Source organism: Prionailurus viverrinus, chromosome C2 (genome assembly GCF_022837055.1).
Source record: "Prionailurus viverrinus isolate Anna chromosome C2, UM_Priviv_1.0, whole genome shotgun sequence".
Lineage (NCBI taxonomy): Eukaryota > Metazoa > Chordata > Mammalia > Carnivora > Felidae > Prionailurus > Prionailurus viverrinus.
In genome coordinates, this window is record NC_062569.1 from 106969198 (window position 1) to 106991365 (window position 22168).

Consider the following 22168-nt stretch of genomic DNA (forward strand, 5'->3'; position numbering starts at 1 on the left):
CCCAAACAAAAGTCCAGGAGCAGATGGCTTCAGAGGTGAATTCTGCCAGTATTTAAAGAAGAGTTAATACCTACTCTCCTCAAACTATTCCAAAAAAAAAAAAAAAAAAAAAAGAGAGGAAGGCAAGCATCTAAATGCATTCTACATGGACAGCATTACTCTGATAGCAAAAACAGAAAAAAAAAACAGTACAAACAAACAAATAAAACACCTACAGGCCAATATCCTTAAGGAACAAAGATGCAAAAATCCTCAACAAATTATTAGCAAACAACATTCAACAATACATTAAAAAGATCACTTGCTACAATCAAGTGGGATTTATTCCTGGGATGCAAAAATCGTTCAACATTTGCAAATCAATCACGATACACCACATCAACAAAACATCTCAGTAGATGCAGAAAAAGCATTTGACAAAATTCAACATCTGCTTCTGATATAAACTCAACAAAATGAGTTTAGAGGGAATGTACCTAAACGTAATAAAAGTCATATATGACAAACCCATAGCTATCAACATACTTAGTGGTGAAAAGCTGAGAGCTCTTCCTCTAAGATCAAGAACAAGACAAGAATGTCCACTCTCACCACTTTTATTCAACATATTACTGGAAGTCCTGGTGACATCAATCACACAAGAAATAAAAGGAATCCAAATCAGCAAGGAAGAAGTAAAATTTTATTTGCAGATGACATACTATACATAGAAAATCCTGAAGATGCCACCAAAAAACCCATTAAAACTAATAAATAAATTCAGTAAAAGTATAAGATACAAAACTGATACATAGAAATGTGTTATATTTCTGTACAGTAATAACAATGTAGCAGAAAGGGAAACTAAGGAGGTGCCTAGGTGGCTCAGTCGGTTAAGAGTCTGACTCCAGCTCCAGTTATGATCTCATGGTTTAGGAGTTTGAGCCCCACATTGGGCTCTCTATCAGCACAGTGCTCTCTCTCTTAAAAGTAAATAAACATTAAAAAAAAAAAGAAAGAGAAATTAAGAAATCAATCCCATTTACAATTGCACCGAAAAGAAGAAAATACCCAGGGATAAACTTAACCAAGAAAGCGAAAGACCTGTACTGTGAAAAGCATAAAAAACTGATGAAAGAAAGTGAAGACGATACAAACAAATGGAAAGAGATTCCATTCCTATGGATTGGAAGAATATTGTTAAAATGTCCATACTACCCAAAGCAGTCTACAAGATTAATGCAATCTCTATCAAGATACCAACAGCATTTTTCACAGAACTAAAACAAACAATCCTAAAATTTTTATGGAACCACAAAGACCCTGAAAAGCCAAAGCAATCTGGAAAAAGAAGAACTAGAGGTATCACAATCCGAGATTTAAAGATATACTACAAAGCTGTAGTAACCGAAATGGAATGGTACTGGCACAAAAATAGACACACAGATCAGTGTTACAAATAAACCCACATTTGTAAAGTCAATTAATCAATGACAAAGGAGGCAAGAACAATGGGGAGAAAGGAGTCTCTTCAAGAAGTGGTGATGAGAAATTGAACCACTTTCGTATACCACACAGAAATGAACTCCAAATGGATTGAAGAACTAAGTGTAAGACTTTAAACCATAAAACTCCTGGGAGAAAACATGAGCAGTAATTTCCTTGACATCAGCCTTAGCAACATTTTGTAGTTATTTTTCTCAAGCAAGGGAAGGAAGAGCAGAAATAAACTATTAAAATAAAAAGCTTTTCCACAGTGTAAAAAACCATCAATAATCAAAAAGGCACTTTTGATCAATAATCAATAATCAATAGGCACATCAATAATCAAAAAGGCACTGAATGAGAGAAGGTATTCATAAACGATATATCTGATAAGACGTTAACACCCAAAATATATAAAGAATTTATACAACTCACCACCAGAGAAACTAATAATCTGATAAAAAGTTGTCAGAGGACCTAAATAGACATTTTTCCAAAGAAGACATACAATGGCCAACAGACACATGAAAGATGGTCAACAACACTAATCATCAGGGAAATGCAAATCAAAACCACAATGAGATATCACTTTATACCTGTTAGAATGGCTAGAATCAAAAAGACAAGAAATAATAAGTGGTGGCGAGGATGTGGAAAAAAAGAAATCTTCATGCACTGTTGGTGGGACTATGAATTGGTGCAGCCACTGTGGAAAAAAGTACGGAGGTTCCTCAAATATTAAAAACAGAAATACCCTATGATCTGGTGATTACATCATTGGGTATTTACTCAAAGAAAATCAAAACACTAATTCAAAAAGATATATGCACCCTTATGTTTATTGCAGCGTTATTTACAATAGCCAAGATATGGAAGCAAGCCAACTGGTTTTTTTTAATTTTTTAAATATTTATTTATATTTGAGAGAGAAAGAGAAAGAGACAGAGCATGAGTGAGAGAGGGGAAGAGAGAGAGGGAGACACAGAATCTGAAGCAGGCTCCAGGCTCTAAACTGTCAGCCGAGCCCGATGCAGGGCTCAAACTCAGGAGCTGTGAGATCATGACCTGAGCTGAAGTCAGACGCTTAACTGATTGAGCCACTCAGGTGCCCCTAACCCAACTTTTTGTTAATAAAGAAATGAATAGGGGTACCTGGGTGGCTCAGTCTGTTAAGCATTTGATCTTGGCTCAGGTCATGATCTCATAGTTTGTGGGTTTGAGCCCCATGTCAGGCTCTGTGCTGACAGCTCAGAGACTGGAGCCTGCTTCAGATTCTGTGTCTCCCTCTCTCTCTGCCCCTCCCCGACCTGCATTCTGTATCTCTATCAAAAATAAATAAATATTAGGAAAAGTTAAAAAAAAAGAAATGGATAAAGCTATAGTATCCATCCATCCGTCTATACAATAGAATATTGCTCAGCCATAAAAAGGATGAAATCTTTTCATATATAACAACATGGATTTATCTAGAGGGTATTATGCTAAGTGAAATAAGTCAGATACAGAAATATAAATATGGTATGATTTCATTTATATGTGGAATGTGAAAAAAAAAACAAAAAGCAGAAACAGATCCATAAATACCGAGAATAAACTGAAGGATGCCAGTGGGGATGAGGAAATGGAGATGGGCAAAATGGTGACGGGAAGGAGAGATACAGCCTTCTAGTTATGTACTGAATAAGTCACAGGGATAAAAAGTACAGCATAGGAAATACAGTCAATGGTATTGTAACAGTACTGTATGGTGATAGATGGTAGCTACACTCATGATGAGCACAGCATAACATATAGACTTGTTGAATCACTATGCCATACACCTGAAATTAATGTAACATTGTGTGTCAGCTACACTTCAATTAAAAAAAAAAGAGACCACTAAAGTACTTAGGAATAAATTTAACCAAGGAGGTGAAAGAGCTCTATTCTGGAAACTATACGGCACTGACTAAAGAAATTGAAGAAGACCCAAATAAATGGAAACAAATTTGTAGATTGGAAGAATTAATATTGTTACGATGTCACTACCACCAAAAGACATCTACAGATTCAGTTAAATCTATCAAGATTCCAGGGGCATACTTTTACAGAAGTAGAAAAAACACTTCTAAAGTTTACATGGAATGACAAAGGACTCCAAATAACCAAAGAAACCTTGAGAGAGAAGAACAAAGCAAGAGACATCACACTTCCTGATTTCAAGCTATATCATTAAGCTATAGTAATCAGAACAATATAGTGTTGGCATAAACACACACAAATAGGCCAATGGAACAGAATGGGGATCACAGAAATAAACCCAAGCATATATGATCAACTAATACTCAATAAAGAAAAGATGATCTTTTCAACAAACAGTGCTGGAATAATTGGATATTCACATGTAAAAGAATGAAACTGGACCCCTATCTTACACGAGTCACAAAGTATTAACTTAAAATGGATTAAAAACTTGAATGTAATACCTAAAACCATGAAACTCCTAGAAGAAAACATAGAAATAAGGCTCCTTTACATGGGTATTGGTAATATTTTTTTAGATGGGATACCTAAAGCACAAGCAACAAAATAAAAAACAAGTGGGACTGCAAACTAAAAAGCTGCTGTACAGCAAAAGAAACCCTCACAAAGTGAAAAGACAGCCCACAGAATGAGGAAAAAAATTGCAAACTGATGAGGGGTTAATATCCAAAATATATAAAGAACTCATACAACTAAACAGCAAAACAACAAAATAAACCAATTAAAAATGGGAAAAGGACCTGATTAAACATTTTTCCAAAAATTATATATGAAAGGCCAACAGACACATGGAGAGTTGTTCAACATCACTAGTCATTAGGGAAATGCAAATTAAAACCACAATGAGATATCACCTCATACCCCTTGAGAAAGAACATCATCAGAAAGACAAGCAATTAACAATGTTGGCATGGATGTGGAGAAAGGGGGCCCCTGTGCACTGTTGATGGGATGGTGCAGTCAATATGGAAAACAGAATGGAATGTCCTCAAATAGTTTAAAAAAGAGTTACGATATGATCCAGCATTTCCATATCTGGGAATATATGAAAAGGAAACAAAAACACTAAGCTGAAAAAATATTTGCACCCACACATTCATAGCAACATTATTACGATAGCCAACAGTGGAAACAACCTATGTGTCCATCAATGGATGAATGGATATAGAAGTTGTGGTATATTGGAGCACCTGGGTGGCTCAGTCAGTTAAGTGTCCTACTTTGGCTCAGGTCATGATCTCACAGTTTGTGAGTTGAAGCCCCGCATTGGGCTCTGTGCTGACAGCTTGGAGCCTGGAGCCTGCTTCAGTTTCTGTGTCTCCCTCTCTCTCTGCCCCTCCCCTGCTCATGCTTTGCCTCTCTCTCTTAAAAGTAAATAAGCATTAACATTTTTTTAAGTTGTGGTATATATATAGGGAAGAATATTATTCAGCAAAAAAAAAAAAAAAAAAAAAAGAAAGAAAATTCTACCACCTGTGGCAACATGGATGGACCTGAGGGCATTATGTTAGATGAAATAAGACAGAAAACCAAATACTATAAAATTTCACTTATAAGTGGAATCTAAACACACACACACACACACACACACACACACACACACAACCAAACAAACAAAATACACCAATAAGCAAACTCATAAAAAAGAATCAGATGTGTAGTTAGCAGAGGCAGAGAATGAGACTGGAGGAACATAGGCAAAAGGTACAAACATCTAGCTGTAAGATAAGTACTTGGGATACAATGTACAACGTGATGACTATAGCTGACATAATAGCATGATATGTAGGTAACTTGTTAAGAGTTAACCTTAAGAGTTCTCACCATAAAATTTGTTTTCTTTTTATTATATCTATGAGATGATGAATGCTAGCTGAATCAATTGTGGCAATCTTCTCAAAATATATGTATCAAACCACTATGTGTACACCTTATGCTTATACAGGGATGTATGTAAATTATTTCTCAATAAAACTGGGGGAAAAGGAGCAAAACTGAGGTGTCCCTAAGTTAGAAGAAATTCCACCTATGGACTACAGTTAGTTCCTGCTTGAGAGTTTCCAGCCTGCTGGCCTGCCTTGGAGATTTCAGACTTTCTAGCCCCCATAATCAAGGAAGCCAATTTCTTGAAATCTCTCACTTTCTCTCCTACTGGTTCTAATAGAGACAAATGACAACACAGAAATCAAGAAGCATAAATGCTATAATAGCAATCAAGTCCATACTGTTAATGGACTTTGATAATCCTTTAATAATTGGGAATCATTGGCAGTGGCTTAAAATATTTGGGCAGAAGGCTGTTGTCATACAGATTTTTTATAAAGCAAAACAAACAAAAAAACAAACAAAACTATCAAATGATAGATCTGGCCAGTGTACATATAACTTGAATTGCTATCACTATAATGAAGTGTCATTGCCTTTCACCCACTTCCCAGACTTGTTTTATTTAGAGATCTTTGAATCAAGAGATAACATGTTCTTCTGGCATTGTCACAAGTATATAATATGAAGTTGCTTTACAACCTTCCACCAAAAGATCCCTCCTCTCATTGCTAGAGTTATCATTAACTAGGAAAGAGCAGTATTCAGGCACTAGTTCTGGGGGTCAGACCACCACAGTGAGAAAAGTCAGAGTGAGGGCTTAGGGTATGGGGTCAGGAGATAAATGGAATTTCAGCCTAAGTCTATATTGGGTAGGACTAGTGAGATTGCCAATACACTCTGAGGTTATTTTCTTTGTTTCTAAATGCATAATTTATATATATACATATATATATGTATATATATATATCAATTGGTATATATATATATACACACACACAAATTGGTGTGTATATATATACACACCAAAAAAATATATATATATATAAATTATAACTAGCAGAATCCCATATTGGCTCTCGGACCAAAGGAATGAAGGATATTAAAAGAGAAAGACATATTTGAAGCCCCTGAGATAATCTTTTTACACAAAACACAATACTGAATCTTTGGGGAAACTTCAGAAATCCACATCAAAGTCTTGATAAGATATAGGGGTGATGTTGTGGGTTAAACTGTATTCCCCCAAAAGATATATTGATGTCCTAACCTCCAGTCCCTTAGCATGTGAACTTATTTGGAAATAGGGTTGTTGCAGATGTAATTAGTGAAATTAAGAGGACATCCTACTAGTCTAGAGTGGGCCTTTAATCTAATATGACTGGTGTCCCTTTAAGTAAAGAGGTGAGAGACACAGGAAAGAGAAGGCCATGTTAAGACACAGACAGGGAGAGAATGCCATGTTACAATGTAGGCAGAGATTGAAGTGATGCATCTACAAACTGAGGAATGTTAAGGATTTATGGCCACCACCAGAGTGTAGGAAGAAGCAAAGATTTTCCTCTACAGATTTCAGACTAAGAATGACCCCATCAACCTTGATTTGGGACTCCTAGCCACCAAGACTGTGAGGCAATAAATTTCTGTTGTTTTTAGGCACCCAGTTTGTAACTTTGTTACAGCATCCCTCAGAAACTATTGTAGGTGGTTTTCCTTCCTCATCTTCATTTTACTTCCTTGTTTCATCACTGAAAATGTAGATGGGTCTTCAAGAATGACATTGGATTATCTTAACAGACCAAGGGGAAACTTCAGTTGGAGCTGACTTACCAGATAGAGGCATTTGACTGGAGCAAATCAACAAAAGCCTCTAGTAACTGGTGTGAAGTTATTGAGAAGGCAAATGATTTTTAAATCATAAATCAATCCTGGGGCACCTGGGTGGCTCAGTAGGTTAAGTATCTGACTTTGACTCAGGTAATGATCTGATGGTTCAGTTCTGAGTTCAAGCCACGTGTCTGGATCTTTGCTGTCAGCACAGAGCCTGCTTTGGTTTCTCTGCCCTCCCCCATACATGCTCTTTCTCTCAAAAATAAATAAAAAATAAGTATTTTTTTAAATCATAAACCAAGACTATCAGAATCAATTTTCTTTCATCTGGCAGAGCCAACAGTATTTTTTACAATCCTAATCCATCTGTTAATTTTCTAGTTCTCTATTATGAGTAAATCCACAGGGATTTTGATCACCTCACATTTCCACAGAACGTTACACCATCCACTGCAGTAAAGGCATCATGCATATTGGACCAGGTGAGCATAACACCCATATCTTCCCATATCTTGGGAAGAAAAATGCATACAAGATGCTGGGAGGTCCACCCCAAGAAAATTCAAGGACATGGAAGTTCAGTGAAATTTCTGGATGTCCACTTTTCAGGCGTGCTATAGCCTTCAAAGGAATGACAATTGCTACACTTTATCCTACCAACCACAGAGAGAAAGTTAAACATTTAGTGTGCCTCTGATTTGGGATGCAACAGAAATGATATGTGGATCTGCTACTCTAACCATTTACCAAGTAACTTGTACAACTCTTGATATGGCCTTGTGACAGCTCCCCAGCTGTCCCAGGTTGCATTACCAACACTTCATCACTTGAGCCTTAACACCCAGCTGACCTGATGGTGCTTAAATTTCCTGTGGGCTATTGGAATTCTAAATGGAGCCTACCACAAACCTCCATTTGAGTATTTCAGAGTTTTGAGCAATAAAACACTCTGTTCAGCAACTACGCTCCATTTGAGATACAGCTCTGGATTGTTGCTGGTCCTGGTAAAGAGTGAAGAAGTCAGTCTCCACAGGACAAATGACCAGGAACTTGAACTTGTTCTTGTTCTTGAACTTGTTCTTGTTCTCACATTGCTCTGTGAGAAAGTTCCCAGTGACGGGGTGACTGAAGAATAAAACTTGGCGGCCCACTTCACTGATGCCATCTTAGAAGATTTGGAAGATTTGTCCTGTTATCACTATTCCTCTTGGCAGAACTGTCCTAGGATTGTTTTTATTTTAAATCCAGCAGAATCCCTACTCAGAGCTCTAATGTGAGCCATAAAAATGCATGTGTAAACTGGCAATTAACTTCTGCTTTAAAGATAATATTTTGATTTTGTTTCTACAGCTAAAGCCTTGGTGCTTGACTTTGACAAATTCACAGACCACTCCTAATGCTTAAGGAGTTGGAGACATGTGGGAGAATACCAAGCTTGGAATAAAAGTCTGAAATCAAAACTTGAAAGGAAAATAGTTGGTAGAAAATAAGAGGGATGCAGAAGTCAAGCCAAATGCCACAAGATATTCCAAGCACAAAAAGTCAGTGTGGCAGATCTGCATTTGTCTTGAGGGTCCAATAAAGGGAGCTGCATGAGGAAGTAGAGTTGATTGGGGGTAAAAGACAGTATGCAAAGAACTTACTAGGGCAATTTTTCAGAAGAGACCAGACAGGCAAGTATTTGAAATCTTTATTCGAATAAGGAGAATACACACAGAAGTATTCAAACCTTCCCAGAAAAACTGAACTTTCACACCTTTTCTTAAAAAACAAGATAAAACCCACTATGAATTCTTTCTGGGAACCCAATATTTAAAATACATAAAAACAAAGACACTCTGATTGAATGGGAGAAATGTTAGAGGCTGAGAGCTCCTTTGTCTTGGCCTCCTCCCCACCCTTAAGCTGCCACTGTTGAAACTTGCCACAGGTTTTTGTTGAGAGCAAGATCACAGCTGCATTTTTAAAAAATAATATTGACTTAAAATGGAAGACAACCTATTTTCCCCCAAAAATATATTTGAAAACTATAAAAATGGTAGTTATAAATTTGTCTCCTATAGCTTTGACAACTTTTGAGGTTATAAAACTGTCTCTTGACTCATTTTTTGTAGTCTCAAGAAAAGTCTTAGGGTGATTCTAGAAGCACAGAGTAATGTGAATGCTTGAAAAACAGGGATAAAATGTTTACCAATTATGTCTAGGGCCCATGGGGACTTCATGGTCTTATCCTATACCTACATTGAAGCAGGAATCAACACTTCGGTAAAACCTGTAGCAGTTTCTAAGCATCTGTGAAATTAAATTTGCTTTGGGGGATTCGGTAAGGATTTTACAGGAAGGAGAAGGAGAGGGTTGCATTTACATGCCACACAAAAATACTTAATATAATTTCCTGTTAGACTCCTCAGTTCTACCTTCAGAGTTCCAATTCACCTGTAATCACATCATTTCCCTCCCACCCTTCCAGCACCCACCTTTTCTAGTTTCTTGGCTTCAGTTTCCCCCACCTGCCCCCACTTCTATGCTCAGGTCTTGCTAGAATTCGACCTTTTCTTTTTTCACTTGGTACAGAGCAATTTAACAGTCATTCCCAGCCTAACCATTTGCTCAGCAAAGAGCAACCTCCCTATACTCCATTCCTTTGAGAGTCAGTAAACAGCTCATTTTTCCAATTTTTTCTATCATATTTTTAACTTACTTAGCTACGCAGCAAATGTCTACTAACAACAAGTTATATGTTTTTTCTGTCTCCATTATTTAACTTATAGCCCAAAATCTACCTATGGCCTTGCTGTGGAATACTATGACAAGCTTTCTGATATTGTATAGACTAGTCAGGAAAGGCTAGATTATGTTGCAGCAACAAAGAAATCCAAAATCTCAGTGACAGAAAAAAATCTAAATCTATGTCTCACTCATTCTACATAATCTAGTGCAGATCAGCTGGGATTTTGTGCCTTTTTATCACACTCCAGAACTCAGTCTGATGAAGAAACCACCATTCAAACACTGGTGACCACACTGCAGAGGGAAAGGGAACTCTGGGGGATCTGGCAGCAATAATTGAATGGTTAGGCTCAGAAGTGACATATGTCTTCTTGGACCTCCTCACCTATCCACGAAGGGGTCAAAAAGCACGTGATTCTATGTGTCCAAGGGTGAGAAGGCAGAAAGACTTGTAAACATCACTAATGATTACTACATTGTGTTAGTAACTTCTTAACCCATTTTTCATTTATCTCCTCCCACAAAATACACTAGTGTAGGTCGAAGGTCTCAGCACTGTTTGTCCCTTGTTTGCTTGTTTCTTGCAAGAATGTGTGGCAAAACAGTTCTTTCTACTCTGTCATCCTTATTCCTTCCTTTTTCTTAATCTTCAGTTTCCTTTTCCTAAGTATTATCAATAAAATATTTTATTCATGCTATGGAGGAGCCTGAGGTTGAAACAGAGAATTTTGCCAAATGCACTCTAAAATGTGGTTTGAAAGCTTTCCTGCCTGTGAATTGTCAGAAAATAATCAGAAGATTCTCAGTTTCTTCTAGTCAACTATTCCAAGGAGTAAGTCCTAGCCAGATATAGATTTGTGGATAGAAACCAAAATTCATTTTTGTCATTTGCATCATTTAGTCTGTTTGTGAAGGGAACTGTAGTAATTCATGATGAGGTAATAGTTGAGTTTTCAAAAATTTCTATTTAGAATACAGGTGATTGGGGGCTGGTATTATAATTTATCTTTTTACCTAAGCATCTCATACTGATTTGCACATAGTCGGTGGTTCTGTCATTTAAATTTTATGATGAAACCATTGATTGGTGGCTTCTTAGAAATGTTTAAATAGGCCAGAAGAAGCACCTTTTTTTTTTTTTGCAAAGACTCCTTACTTATAATTACTGTTAATACTCTATATAATACACTTTTATATAGAGCTTTACACAGTCACAACTTCCAAGTATGTAGTATTTTCCCAAATTTTAAAATGCAAAAGCAGATTCCTAGATTTAGTTATTTTCCCAGTTTTAAGTGACAACAGTTGTCTCAATATAAATCCAGTGGTTTTTTTTTTTTTTTGCATTCATCTATTTGTTATGATTCTCGAAGCCAGGCATGTTTGTTAGAATCAGGATCAGCTTCATATACCAGCAACAGGAGTAGCAGCCTCTGTCTGGAGGTGGGAAGCTCTGAGCGGTTATGGTGACTCTAGGGAATCATTATAGACCAGGATCCGATCTTTCTTTCCTCTCTATCCTAGCACATGGCCACGATCCATTCTCAGCATGGGTGTATGTTCCATGAGGATTGCTGGATTTCCAGGGTCTCCAAGCATCACCACCTCACTGAAGGTTGCGTGGAGAATTACAGAATCCTGCTAAAAATGAGTGCTTCCCAACTCAGATCTCTTTAAGCAACATTCTTTGAAGTCTCCAACACTTTCACCCATGTTTCATTGATCAGAACTTAGCATGTGACCACATCTCACGAGAAGCACTGTTGGGAAATCTGGGGGATATAGCCTTTCACTCTGAGAGTCAACAAACTCATGGTAAAACTTAGGGATTTGTCATTGAGGAGGACAGAAGAATGGATAGTTCCTAGGACAATGGCATCTCTGCTACAGTTGGATAGTGGATTTCAGCTGGAATTTTCTATTTTCAACATCCAGTTAATAATAATTAAGAATTATGAAACCGGTAGTATAGAATTTTATCAATTCTGAGATGTACCCCTCCACATACCCTTTTCACAGGTGTTTTACTATCAATACGATCAAACTCATGAGAATTTGATTATCACTACTTTTCAACCATCATAACAGCCCCAATTCTGCTTGCCTTAGTGTGTTATAGGTGTTCCATAGATACTGTCCACACATAGGATTGCAAGAACCCCATTCCTGACTAAGTAAGGACACAGCTCCATGCCCTGCCATGCTTGAACACAACAACTTATTTTTTTATTTGCTCAGTAATTCAAAAATATTTAAGTGCCTAAGGCCATCTACTGTACTGAACCCTGAGAATATACTAGACAACCATGCCCTTGCTTTCACGAATCTTGCATTTTTATGGGGACAATGGGACAGAGGAAATTTTATAAAATACCAGAAGTGCTAATTGGGAAGGAAAAAGAGAGCAGGGGGTGGGATACCGGATGTGTCTGTGGGAACTAGAGGACATTTTAGATTCTAATATTAAAGTCTCTGGGATAGGGGATATTTGAGTGGCTACTTAGTTCTCATGTGCATACATGGAAGAAGGACATCCCAGGTAGCATGAGATTTAGGATTAAGGTATTCTCAGACCTAATATCTGATCTGGTGACCCAATGGCTGGACTTTTGTTAAGTAGGTTACCTTATCACCAACACAGTTCTACTTATCCACCTGTTCAATGTCTACAAGGTTCTCTGTGACCAGGCTTAGTCTACTTGCCAGGATACTACATTTGTCCTTGCTGGACTTTGACATTTCAAAAGGTACCTTTTTAAAACACCAGTAGTCAGTTACCACCTTTCACTATGCTCTTGTGCTGCTCCCATGTTCCACCTGTCTTATGAGTCTCCCTCATCCTATGGCTGAGTCTGCCTTCATAAATTTGTCCCTGCCCGAAGTGTCTGTTAATTTTCTAATTATAAATCTCTCTACACTAATAAATTCCTGATCTGTTTTGTTCTGAAGCTGGCCCCTGGAATATAACAAAGTAGGCCTTTCAAGCTTTTTTGTGTCTGTACATTTAGATAGCTTGCACTTGCCTTGAAGTGTTTATTTCCAGACAGAGATCTTTTAATACAAACAGCTATGTATATACAAAAATTGATCAGTATGATTATAGAATTCCCACAGAAATGTTCTTATAGTTCCATGTTTCTTCTAAAATAAAATGAAACTGATATATATATATAGTACATTGGTATTTGCAGATTTTTCTGTTTATGAATGATTTCAAACTCCATGAAGAAATGGATAAATGTTTTTTTCCAGACTCTTCTCTGCTACAGTCTCTTTAGCATCATTCTTTTTCTGATGATCATTCAAAGTTTTGATCCTTAGACTCTCTCATGCAGACTAAAGGCAACAGCTTTCTAAATAATGTTATTTGTGAGAACCTGGGTGGCTCAATCGGTTAAGCATCCGACTCTTGATTTCAGCTCAGTTCACGATCTCACAGTTAGGGAGTTCAAGCTTCATGTGTCTGGCCCTGCACTGACAGTGCAAAGCCTGCTTGGGATTCTCTCTATGTCCCACCCCTGTTTGTTCACACTCTCTCTCAAATAAATAAACTTAAATAGTGTCATTCTTTGTAGTCTCCAACTTCTTGTTTATCATAAAATAGATTAGTTCATATTTAGCATGGCATTGGTATGCTAGCTTTCACTAGATTACAGACCACCCCAAAACTTACTGATTTAAAATACAACCATTTATTTAGTTGAATGAGTCAGCCGAGTGGTTTCTCTGGTCTGATCTCTCATGTGTTTGAGGTCAGATAACAAATAAGTTTGTGGCTGAATGGCTTAGGATGATGGCCTCACTGGCTGTCAGCTAGCAAAACCAGGGACAAGTGATCTTCATGTATCATCTTATACATTCGCCCAGGCTTCCTCACATGGTTCTTGCAAGGTTCTAAGGTCAGCAAGAGACAAGCTGTGTTTGTCATGCCTCCTAATGGCCATAAGCCATAACTAGTCAATGATCAAACCTGGCTTCAAGGGGTAGAGAACTATAGAGAAATAGACAATGTCTTGCTGGGAGGAGGTGCAAAGTCACACTAAAAAGGAATGTTCATGAGTGTTTGTAGCAGCTTTATGATAATTATTTAAGAAATTGGAAGGGACCAAGGTGTCCTTTAATAGGTGGATACATGAACCGTGAAATACCCATATAGTGGAGGGTTCTTCAGTGTTTAAAGACAAATGAACTATCAAACCGTGAAAATACATGGAGGAAATGTAAGTGCATATTACTAAGTGAAAAATGGCAGTCTGAAAAGTCTATATACTGCATGATTTTAATATAGGATATTCTTGAAAAGGCAAATCTAGAGATAGTATAAAATCAATAAATACCAAAAGGTTGCGAGAAAAAGTAAAGAATAAGTGGAACACAAAGTATTTAGGGCAGTGAAACCATTCTGTAGTACACAAATAGTAGACACAGGATATGCATTTATGAAAACCCATAGAGTACACAATAGAGTGAACCCTAGTTTGAACTATGGATTTCAGGTAATGGTCCAATCGTAACACATGTACCACACTAACGAAGATGTTAATAGGAGAAACCATAGTGTGTGAACAGAGGGAGTTGGCCAAGGGGCGAAGGAGTGTATGGAAAAGCTCTTCCTTCTACACGATTTTTTTGTAAATCTAAATGCTTTTAAAAAGGTTTTTTTTTTTTTTAGAAAATGGGGGTATACAGAGGGGATGAGAAGACTTTATGACTACTTTTACAATCTACCACAGTATCTGAGACCATTTTCAAAACGTCTGCCAGACGTTACTCTCCAGATTCATCTCAGTTCATCTCCCCAGGCCACGTGGTCTAATGACCTAGAAATCCCTGACACTTGCCCCAAATACTACTCCGTTTCTACACCCAGGTGCATTTTCTGGCATTCTTCCCTTAGCTTGGAGACTCCAACCTCCGTTTTTCTGTGTAGTAAAGTTCTTTTCATTTAAAAAAACTTTTGTTATGTTTATTTATTTTTTGAGAGCGAGAGAGTGCGAGCAGGGGAGGGGTAGAAAGAGAGGGAGACACAGATCTGAAGCAGGTTCCAGGCTCTGAGGGGTCAGCACAGAGCCAGATGCAGGGCTCGAACTCACAAATGGTGAGATCATGACCTGAGCTGAAGTTGGACACTTAACCGACTGAGCCACCCAGGCGCCCCAGTTCTTTTCATTTGTTAACCAAACTTTTATTTTCTCCATGATTTTTGTTGGTACCCTTTAGTGAAAAAGAATCCCTTCTTCTGCATTCCAACAACACCCTGCAAGTGGATTATTGATCCTCGTTGGCCTTTTATCATGCTCAGTTTTCACATCTGTTTCTAAATGTGGGCCAGTCCTTTGTGTTAATTTCCTTTGATTCAACTATAATGCTAAGTACAGTGCAAAACACATAATTGGAACCAAGTAAATGTCAATTGGAAATAGTAATTAAATACAGAAGAAATGTGATAATTTAGTCATGCAAGTTGTTGTCTTGCCTTTGTTTTCCCTAAGTAGTTTGGATTTCCCGGTCTTCTTTCACTGCCAAGTGCCATTCCACTTGTAAAATATAAAGAATAGTACAGGGAGAAAGTTATTAAATTATACAAATGATAATAGCAAATGGTTTCATGTAAAGCATGTGGTAGAAAGGGAGTCAGATCTATGGCATATGAAGAATAGCACATTTAACTTATGGACTGTGAAGTAAAATACATATAAATTATTAGCTATTAGAGTCAGGAAACTTATAATCGACAATGCTAATATTATAAACATCACAATAGATATAGTTTCAAAGAATTTGGTAGTACTGTACCATGTGGAGGTACATGTTTTTCTTTGTTACTATGACAATTGAAAATAGTGAGGATTTGAGTTTCTAATTTTAATTGATAAGCAGATTGCTTTTGCCAAGTATTGAGCTCTAATGGCCTAAGGTCTGCTCACTTTTCAACATCATTTCTGTGCAATTGAAATAAAATGATCAATTAGTCTTTTAAGCACAGCATCTGTGTTTTGAGGGCAAGTCGAGAATGAAAGTAAAAATCGATTTTGTGGATGAGTCTCAGAGGGGTACTGGCTCTTTCCCTTCTGGAAAGTTCCCATCTCTGAGCAGAAGGCAGCTGCTAGAATTAGGGCAGAAGTGAAAGATAAGTGCATGTTCACTACGTGACCTATGGTGAAGTTTTAAGCTGGTAACAATGGACATAACTGAATATGAATCTAATGCTATATTAGCTGAGAAAAACACAAGTGACCTCAAGAGTAATGCCTATTTAGCATTACACACATGGAAGGGAAAGAAAGCCAGGATACTGACTATAGGAGGGATCTAACACTGCTACTATGAGGGGAGACCTAGATTGTGATAGAAACTGAAGAGGAAGAATCTCCTTTAATGGCAATCTGTTCTCTTCAAAACTAGGTAACAGCTTCACATGATTCCCTGGGCTTTGTGATCTGTACTTTATCAACACAAATGCTTGTAGGAATGTGCTTAGGGAGTACTATTTAGAAAACAGCTCTCAGAAATACATGTATTTTAAAGTATATACACAGGACTAAGAAATACTCTGTAGTATTAAAAATCTTAGGTTAGTGCACGTATCTCAGAACATAGGGAAAAAAATGAGGAAGACCATGATAGCCACAGACTCAACTATCAACGTCTCATACAACACAAGACACGTCAAGTTGGAAAAGCTTCATAGATTCACTGACATCCTAAATTTTGGTTAAAAAAAAGATTCTCCTGTTGTTTAGTTTTCAAGGATAGAGCCTAGAGCTTATCAGATCTATTCCATTGCTACTAACACCAGCCCAAGCAGTCATTTGTATCCCTCCTCCTTCCAACACACACACACACACACACACACACACACACACACTCCAGCCCCAAGGGGAGGAAAGACAAAATTCTTCATGTCTTGAATCATAAAAAAAAAAGTCTTTACTTCACTTGTTGTTTTGACTATTAAATTAGCCCATCTTTGTAAAATGCCTAGCACATGGAAATCTCATAAAAATTGCTGCTATTACTACTGCTGCTGCTGCTATTGTCTGGCTCCAAGACAATATATAATCTGGGTATATAATCTGGGTATTAACAGTTATGCATAATGAGGCAGTTGTGGTCAAATGCAAATAGCCAATTTTGGAATCCTATCAGCCAGGGTTTGAAACCACTTACCGACAACTAAGAGTTTGGCTACCTTATTTGACCTTCCTGAATCTCCACTTCTTCTGTAAAATGGGGCAGTAACCTTTACCTCAGGATAGTTATAAAGGAATTAATGTAAAGATAGTAGGAAGTAGGAGGGGTCTGATAAGTGTTAATGCCTTTTGCCATTTCCTCCCAAACCTTCCCCGTGGGAGACTCTACTCCAGACAAATGGATGCCACACTTGAATAGGTGGGTTGTAGCCTCAGACATTCCTTCCCACTCTGAGTGATTGATGAAAACCTGTTATCTTTTCCTGAGCAGCGGCCACTATTGACTGCCACACAAGTGTTCCCTGGATATGCTGTTAGCAGATAGTGATGCTTGATTGCCCACGTCTGCTGACCATTCCTCTGAAGAAGTAAGAAACCCAAATAGATTGTGTGAGCCAGTGCTGGCAACCAATTCAGAATATGGTCCTGGATGGATACAAGAGTGAACACATCCTTAACTACCCCCTTTTCAGCAACTTTGCATACTTCCATAGCATGGGAAAGCCCATTCATTAGAATTGCAAACCTAAAATGCGCTGTTATTTTCTTTTCCTAAGTTTTTATTTAAGGTCCAGTTAGTGAACATACTAAAATGTCCCAGTTTTTATGTTTATCTCTAAAGCCAGTTATATTCTTAAATTTGTTTTGCAAGTTTGCTTCTAGGAAATTTCCAGCCACTCTCTACTTCTAAGCTATTGTATTAATTGTAATCTTCCACAATCCTCTCTCCCTCCACAATCCTCTCTCCCTCCACAATCCTCTCTCCCTCCACAATCCTCTCTCCCTCCACAATCCTCTCTCCCTCCACAATCCTCTCTCCCTCCACAATCCTCTCTCCCTCCACAATCCTCTCTCCCTCCACAATCCTCTCTCCCTCCACAATCCTCTCTCCCTCCACAATCCTCTCTCCCTCCACAATCCTCTCTCCCTCCACAATCCTCTCTCCCTCCACAATCCTCTCTCCCTCCACAATCCTCTCTCCCTCCACAATCCTCTCTCCCTCCACAATCCTCTCTCCCTCCACAATCCTCTCTCCCTCCACAATCCTCTCTCCCTCCACAATCCTCTCTCCCTCCACAATCCTCTCTCCCTCCACAATCCTCTCTCCCTCCACAATCCTCTCTCCCTCCACAATCCTCTCTCCCTCCACAATCCTCTCTCCCTCCACAATCCTCTCTCCCTCCACAATCCTCTCTCCCTCCACAATCCTCTCTCCCTCCACAATCCTCTCTCCCTCCACAATCCTCTCTCCCTCCACAATCCTCTCTCCCTCCACAATCCTCTCTCCCTCCACAATCCTCTCTCCCTCCACAATCCTCTCTCCCTCCACAATCCTCTCTCCCTCCACAATCCTCTCTCCCTCCACAATCCTCTCTCCCTCCACAATCCTCTCTCCCTCCACAATCCTCTCTCCCTCCACAATCCTCTCTCCCTCCACAATCCTCTCTCCCTCCACAATCCTCTCTCCCTCCACAATCCTCTCTCCCTCCACAATCCTCTCTCCCTCCACAATCCTCTCTCCCTCCACAATCCTCTCTCCCTCCACAATCCTCTCTCCCTCCACAATCCTCTCTCCCTCCACAATCCTCTCTCCCTCCACAATCCTCTCTCCCTCCACAATCCTCTCTCCCTCCACAATCCTCTCTCCCTCCACAATCCTCTCTCCCTCCACAATCCTCTCTCCCTCCACAATCCTCTCTCCCTCCACAATCCTCTCTCCCTCCACAATCCTCTCTCCCTCCACAATCCTCTCTCCCTCCACAATCCTCTCTCCCTCCACAATCCTCTCTCCCTCCACAATCCTCTCTCCCTCCACAATCCTCTCTCCCTCCACAATCCTCTCTCCCTCCACAATCCTCTCTCCCTCCACAATCCTCTCTCCCTCCACAATCCTCTCTCCCTCCACAATCCTCTCTCCCTCCACAATCCTCTCTCCCTCCACAATCCTCTCTCCCTCCACAATCCTCTCTCCCTCTATTTCCTGCCCAGATGTTGGCTGTGAGATGTGAAGCGAACACTAATGTGTGCCCTGCACTCTTCCTTCTCTGGAGGCAGAATGGTCTCAGAGGAAGGGCCTGAGTTCTGCAGTCCGATATAGTCCCTCCGGTCTTTCTGTATGGGACTGCATCAGTTAAGCCTTACTTCTGTGCAACAGCATTGAGACAATAAGCATCAACTCTTTACCAGCATGAAGTGAATGCATGAATGGAAAATGCCTAGCATGCAGTTCATGCTCAACTTTCTAATGCTCTTTCTTTATGCACAGATTTGCTCTGTCCATCTTGACCCACCTTCGGTTAAAAACTTACTCTGAACCCAGCGCCCATTTCAACTAGCCCTGTCACAACTTCAGAACAGCGCTGAGCAAGTGGCTGCAGACATACATCCAAGCTGTCTGATTCCAGATCTTTAGTGCTTGGTGGTGGGGATGGGAAGAACGGAGCCTTCCTGGGAAGAAGTAGCACTCTGGTCCCACCTTCTGGGAGACCAGGGGTGGCCTGACAGACATTTTCTGGGCACCTACTGGGCTCAAAGCACCTGATTAGGCTCTGTGAGGGATGACAAAGGAAGAAGACAGACCTCCTGCCTGGCTGCCTTGTCTGCCAACAGCTTAGAAGTCTGAGAGAAGCAGGGGAGTCAAGGTTAGCTGGAAGGATGTCGCAGCACAATGTATTCTACCCAGGAGGAGCTAATTTTAGGCTGCAAGTATTCTGTTAGCCAAGAAAATATTCATTCCCGGAGTAAGGGAATTGGGAGTTAACCAGATCCAATGCACCCAGGGGGACTTGTAAATCACAGAGCTTCTGAGCAACCTGAAAACCCCACTGAGAACCGGAAATCTATGTATTCCAGTCACAAAGGAGCACAGAAGCCTTTTTGTAAACCCAGCGAAGACAAATCTCACGTAGTCGCTGGACAGAGAGGACAGAATCTAGGACAGCGGTTACAGCACAGCCACGGCTAAGCCAAAGTCCTCCGGTTGTATTCACTGTGCTTTTTTACACGTTCTCATGTGACGTTTGCGGATACTGCCTGATCAAAAGGAAAAATCTCTTATTTCACCAGTGAGGGGCTGGGGTTGGTGGGGAAGGTGAGCAGAGGTGGAACACAGGCTTGTTGATCTCCTCTGTGGATTCCCTCCTCTGCTAGCCTAGCAACGATCTGAAGAACAGGTTGTCCCACTTGGGATAATGTGGAGCATGATTTCCCCTGCTGTCTCAATTATTTCTGAAATGCAAACTTGCAAGAGCTGATTCGTGTGCTTGTATTTAGGAAAGGAACGCAAGCCCTCCCACATAGTCATGCGCTTTGTTCTCATGGTCGTCTTCTGTGGATTTCGCTCTCCACTGGGATAAATAGATTCTCGTAGAAACGAAATCAAAGTGGGAAGATGATGCTAGGCGGGTTACTTGGCAGTAATTTTATACAAACTTTTGAAGGTGGATGTGTTACAGACACTTCTAATTATTTATAATGACACTATTACTACAGCTCTTCTAAGGATTTTCTGAATTCAGTGTGCTTTAGCATGTTATCGCTAATCATCAGTTTATTTAAAACTGGTGTGAGGTGATATGCACATAAGCAATCTAAAACTTTCTTTTACAAGTACATTTTATACATATTTCCATTATTACATTTTTAGATTGGCAACAGCAATTTCCTGTTTCAATTAAATTATATATTAAAAGGCAAATTTCAGAACTGTCACTTAAAATTATTAACAAGCAATAGTCAATACTGCTAAGAAGCAATGGGAGAAAGAACTCCAGATTTGAAACAAAAATACCAGGTTTAGTTTAGCTGTATCAGTTTAGAAAATGTTACTTAACCTTTCTAGCTTCAGGGTCTTTAGATAGAAAATGAGGACGAGATGTCTATTTGCGTGTATTGTGGCAATAAGAGCTGAATGTGATCAAGTGCGTGAAAGCTACGAGGCAAAAGAGTTTGATAATTAGTGTTTTCCTGGGTAAATTGTACATAGAGACTAATGTTGGCAGAACTGAAGGGTAGCTTTGAGCAGAGATTCATATTTGAGGATAAGGCTGCAAAGATGGACTTCTTTAGGAAGCCCCTAAATCTCCTAAAACAATGTGCAAAACTTCTGAGCACCTATGTACATTAGGATTCTCTGGGTTGCACGTGACAGAAACCAAAGCCATACCAGCTTATCCAAAAGGCAGCTTAAATAAAGAACAGGTGGAAGTTAGGTACCTTGGGAACAGGTGGGCTTGGAAGCTTAAGTGCTTGCTCCTTGTAGTGGGTCTGTTTCTTCCTTAGGTGGGCATTATTTACTTTTACAGTTGATCAGCTCCTTCAAAACACATTAGAAGGCATAGATTCAGAAGATTACATTAGCCATACTAGAGAGAGACTGAAACTGGCTCTCTCTCTCTTCCCCAGGTAAGAAGTCCCAGGAAAGGACACAAATCATTCTATCTTGATCAGAACCAGTCACTGAAGCCAAGAGACGGGGTGTTTAAGATGCTGGTGGGGACTACTTGTATGACAGATTACAAAAAAAAAAAAAATTTCCAGGGAAAGAAACGGCTTGGTGTGTTTCTGGGGAAATAAAAATTCACATACACGGAATATTTTGTGGGAATTCATCCTCAGATGTTCAAATGTTTTCATTCACCATAGAAGAACCACATATGTGTATATTTGAGAATTAAAAGGACATTTCCTCTTATAGAGATATCCTATGACTTATTTCTTAAAGAAACCCAATGTTTCTGTGAGTATATAAAAAAGTTTTCACTTCAGCCTTATGAGTGAAAAATGAATGCAAAGTGTTAGTAATCTTCACAAAAACAAATGACTAATATTCTAATTGAAGTGCAAAGACTTTAATACAATTTAATAATTCTCAGTGGGCAACTTACTCTAAAAATGGCTAATATCTGTAAATAGATGTCAACTTAATACAACAAATATTTGAATACTTATTATGTATCACATTTGAGCTAGACAATGCCAAAATAGAGTTGACAACTTGGGGAAAACATCTCTAGTATTTGTGATGGTCAGTTTTACGTGTCAATTTGGCTAGGTTATGGTGCCCGGTTGTTTGTCAAACACCCCTCTGGAGGTTGTTGTGAAGT